Source organism: Gastrolobium bilobum, unplaced genomic scaffold, assembly GCF_033153095.1.
Source record: "Gastrolobium bilobum isolate Gb01-03AN ecotype WA unplaced genomic scaffold, APGP_CSIRO_Gbil_v1 utg30702, whole genome shotgun sequence".
In the NCBI taxonomy this organism is placed as follows: domain Eukaryota; kingdom Viridiplantae; phylum Streptophyta; class Magnoliopsida; order Fabales; family Fabaceae; genus Gastrolobium; species Gastrolobium bilobum.
This window is the reverse complement of record NW_026895373.1, coordinates 57,278-62,369: the sequence shown is the minus strand read 5'-3', so window position 1 is coordinate 62,369 and position 5,092 is coordinate 57,278. Positions and strand designations below refer to the sequence as shown.

General features: G+C 36.6%; 1 non-coding gene across 1 annotated transcript; it reads left to right on the top strand.

The window, feature by feature from the left end:
• The first annotated feature begins 4,066 nt into the window (after positions 1 to 4,066).
• On the top strand, positions 4,067 to 4,173 carry LOC133307801 (small nucleolar RNA R71). Its single transcript, XR_009751092.1, has one exon. It is a non-coding gene; the product is annotated as a small nucleolar RNA R71 (small nucleolar RNA).
• The last annotated feature ends 919 nt before the right edge of the window (positions 4,174 to 5,092 follow it).

Here is a 5,092-nt window from a genome sequence, read left to right as displayed (position 1 = left end):
AATCCTTCAAATCTTCCTCTTTTTAATTTAATGGAAAACTTTCCTTAAAAATATTCTAAGGAAGATTTGATAAAATCTTCAATGATTCAGAAATCCAAAGCAACTCTATTTGATATCTCCAATTATCTCTTTATTGAGTTGAAATTATTGCAAAATATCAGAAATCTTATGAGAATATTATTGAGAATAAAATAACAATTTAATTATAATTCTCATAACTTTTAATTACTTTTAAATCAATTTAACACTCATATTGACCCTTAATACATAGTAAATTGGAGACTTATCAATTTCTTAAGATCAAGAATAAAGAAGATTTCCTAAAACACTCCCTCACTAGGAATTCAATTCACTCACACTCAACTGTTTAGAGGGTTGGTGTTTCACTCGTATCTCACTGAATCAATACTACCATAGGCTTGCTTATATTCTCACTCTCCACAGTTATTGTGACATATCCAACAGATCAAAAGATCTTTACTCAGGTTGTAACTTGGCTTGGCTAAAGGAAAGAAAAATTTAGAGAATGAGTTCCAAGATTAAAATCCAGATTCAAAGAGGAATAGGTGCAATCGTTTAACAATTTGTAAACAACTTTCTTTTTCTTTTCAGTTCATTCTTCTTCTCTTTCTCTTGAACTTTTCTCTTGTTTATCGTTCTCTTTTCTCAGAATAAGTTTTCTTCTTTCTTTTCACTTCTTTTCTTTTTCCTCTTTCTAAGTAATTTTCCTTTTCTTTGTTTCTTTTTCATTCTAACCAACCTTTCTTCCTTAGCTTTTTCCTTTCTTCCCTGTACTCCCATACATCATAATTTATGTAATCAATTAATTATCCTTTGTTCCTCAATTCAAATCTGAAAGTTTATCTCAAATATGGTGAGGATTTATATGGAAAGTGGCTTATTCATATTCATAGGTTTTGAAAGAATAAACAGACCTAGGATCAAAAGGGTTTAACTAAGGAATGTCAGTAATGGTTGGCTATTTAGCCATCAAGTTTAAAGAAAGAACATGCCTCAATCATTTCCACAGAGTATATCACATACCAATTCAAGCAAGAAACAAAGCAAGCTCTAGAGTCTTTCATACAGTGGGATGCACACTCAATAAAAATTTTCTGTATAGGCTAAAAACCTCACGGCTATGAATGCACAGTAATTCCCCTATCGTTTATCTTAAAAAATTTCATCACTAAAGAGAATATTCAATGAATCATGAAAATCATTACATTGATGCTCATTATGAAAAATTAAGAAGGTGCATCCTCATGCTCTGAATCAAATCACTGATCAAATTTCCTACCAATCTTCCATTTAAAAGCACTGAGTAAAACTTTTAGATTTTCACAAAACAATGGATTGGGGTTTTTATTATTTAAAACTCTAAAAAAATTAATTTCAATTTATAAAAAAAATGTTGCATTAAAGAAAAGAAAAAGGTTGAGATAGTTCCCTGTACTAGCCGGATGTTCCGTGTATACTCATGAAGTTCTCCGTTTCATTTAGCAGTACCACTTGATGGACTATACGCTTCCCATTCACAGATTTAAATGTTGTTGTCCCCAACAACTGATTTAAATCTAAAAAAATCACTATGAGAGTTAAGAAATAGTGGATTCCTCTGGATTAGTATCAATCATAACTATCAGTCATCAGTATTGAAATACTATACTGCATCACAGGGTTATCTCATACCATAACAATAAAAATAAATAATCGAAAAGAAAACAGAAATAAAACGAAAATAGCTAAAGTGATCATTCATCAAGCTCCTCCTCGTCCTCTGCATCTCGCTCAATGGCTAGTGTCATGACAGTATCCTCATCGTCATCATCCTGGCTCTCAGTAGCTGGATACGTGCTGGTCCCTCTCAGTGCGGCATCATAGGCATCCTTCTCCTCGGATCCATCATAAGGCTCGGGCTGGAAGGCTGGTGGTCCTTTTTTCAACTATCACTTGATCACCTTGGTCTCTATCTAATTTTTTTGTATTTTCTTATTTAATTAACTAAAAGTAAAATAACTAAAATAGAAAAATTAAAAATAGTAAAGTGTTGGGTTGCCTCCCAATTAGCGCTTGTTTAACGTCACGAGCCCGACGTACCTGACTTGTGATCGTGGTAGCTCAAAGCATGATCTTGGTGATGACCAAGCTCCATCATTCAAAAATTGTGTCTACCATAGTGCTCTTCTACATATGGATGAGGTAAAGTAGTCTCAGGAACTTTGAACTTGACTTTTACATGCTTTCCTTTGCTACTGGGCTTCTCCATCTTAACTTTTAGCTTACTTTCTTGAGAAGACTCCTCATTGTGCTCTTCTTCACCTTTCCTTTCACCAATATAGTAGACTTGATCTTCCCATTAAGCTACAGATGAGGGGATTTCTTTGACAAAGAACTTGAATACTTCTTGTTCTCCGACTATTCGTAAGATCAGGTCACCCTTAAGCACATCAATCAGTGCTCCTGAGGTTGCTAAGAAAGGTCTTCCAAAAATCATAGGAATAGTGGCATCTTCCTCTATATCAAGGATGACAAAATCAACAGGAATGATGAATTTGTCTACCTTTACCAAGATATCCTCAATAATGCCATAAGCTTGCTTTAAAGAGCGGTCAGCCAGTTGCGCTATTGTTCTTGTGGGCTTCACTTCAGTAATCCCCAGCTTCTTCATCATGGAGAGTGGCATGACATTGATGCTAGCTCCAAGATCACATAAAACGTTGTGCACTTCCACTTTGACTATAGTGCATGGAATGCTGAAGCTCCCTGGATCCTTGACTTTGGTAGGTAACTTCTTTTGGACGATAGCATTACATTCCTCCATCAGATTTACCGTCTCACATTCCTGCAACTTACGCTTCCTTGATAACAGATCCTTCTTGAACCTTGCATAGTTGGGCATATTCTCTAAAGCTTCGGCAAAAGGAATGTTGATTTGCAACCTCTTGAATATGTCTAGAAACTTTGAATGCTGCTGCTTTTGAATCTCTTTCTTTAATCTCTGAGGATAAGGGATTCGAGCATATGGGGAGAGACCCAAAGACTTGTCTTGCCTTTCTAAAGCTTTCTTCTTCTCCCACTTAAACAGTTTCTTTTCAACTTTTTCAGGATTGCTCTTGTCAACTTCAATAGTATCCTTTGCATTTTCTTTCTTCTCTTCTTTAACTGATGCTTCTTCATCCTTCTTCTCTTCTTCAGGTTGTTTCTCTATAGGCTAAATGACTATCCCATTCCTAGTGGTGATTGCATTGCAATGCTCCCTTGGATTGACAACTGTGTTGCTTGGAAAAGTACCATGAGCTCTCTCAGAAATCTGTCTTGACAATTAACCAATTTGAGTCTCAAGATTTCTTATGGAAGCTTCTTGATTCCGGAGTGCTGATCTATCTCTTGCATGAAAGCATATGTGTCTTCTCTGAAAGCATTTGCACGTTGAATATAGTCTGAAGTGGTCTTAGAGATTTATATGAAGGCTTTCTCCCATTCAGATGTGTTGCTTTCTTGTGGAGGAGGTGGTTGTACTGGAAAAGGAGGATTAAGCTAATGGTTGGATTTGTAGCTCAACCCTGGATGTTGATTCTGATTCCTCCACCCTTGATTGTAGTCATTCTCATGCTGGTTCCTCCCAGGATTACTCTGGTTTTTTTGATCATACCAGAGTTTGTTGACTTCAGCAATTTCAGGTGCCTTCATGAAATCGCAATCTTCAGTAGCATGAGTACCTACACAAATACCACAAGTAACTTGAGAATTATTAACAGAAGAAACTTGAGAATTATAAAATTGCTTTGTAAGAGCATCTAATTGTGCTTGTTGTTTCTTATTTATTTGCAATATTTGTTCATTCTGGGCCAACAGTGCATCGTAGTCGTCAAGCTTCATGATTCCCGCTCTCCTTTGTGAGACGGGAGCATTATCGAACTCCTGAGAGGCTAAAGATTCCAGCAATTCCAGTGTTTCATCTGGAGTTTTTGTTTTCAATGATCCCCCTGCTGCAGCATTCACCAAGGTTCTTGTGCTCGGCGTTATTCCTTGGAAGAAGATTCGTCCTTTCTCCCAAGCTTCAATTCCATGTTGGGGACACTTCCGGAGTAGTCCTTTAAACCTTTCCCATGCCTCGTACAAAGATTCACTTTCTTTTTGTTCAAAAGCAATGATCTCTGCATTGAGCCTTGCCATCTTTGAAGCTGAGAAGAATCTGGCCAAGAACTTGGTCGCCAAATCATCCCAGTTGGTGGTGCTTCCTTGAGGCAGTGACCGCGACCACCCTCTTGCTTCTTCCTTCAGTGAGCATGGTATAATAACGATGATCATATTGAGTTTTGTGGAAGTTGCATTTCTAGGTTGTCTTGGAAAAATGTGGCTTGATGGGCTATTTAGAGCATGAATGAGGCTTAACTCATGTTAGGAAAACTTTTTTGATGGTGATTTTAATAGTAGAAATGTGTTGAAAAAGTTGTTTTTAACTAATTGCATGATTTTCAAAAAATTTATGTTACCTATGTGAAATTACTTGTGTCTCAATTACTGTCGTTTGGTTGGTTTGTATTGATTGTGTTTCTAGGTTGGAAACTAGTGAACTGTTGTTGATAAATCAAGCATTGGTTGAATCCATGGAGCTCCCGAGGGTGAGTTTGATTCGTACTGTGATGCTTTAGAAAAGGGGTTGGCTTGTGTGTTGATGCAAGAGAGGAGAGTTGTTGCTTATGCCTCTAGCAGTTGAAATCACATGAAGAAAATTATTCAACTCACGATTTAGAACTTGTTGCTATTGTATTTGCTTTGAAAATCTAGAGACGTTTCTTATACGCAATGGATTTTGCAGTGTTCAATGATCATAAAAGCTTGAAATATTTATTTGATCAAAAAGAGCTGAACATGAGACAGAGGCGCTGGGTGGAATTCTTATAAGAATATAATTTTGAGTTGAAATACCATATGGGTTAGGTTAATGTGGTAGCCGACACATTGAGCAGGAAGTCTGCTAATTTATCAAGTATGATGATGAGAGACTATGAGTTGATTGAAAAGTTCAGATATTTGAAGTTGTGTAATCTGTTTGGTGGTAGACTTTTGGAACTAGAAACGATGA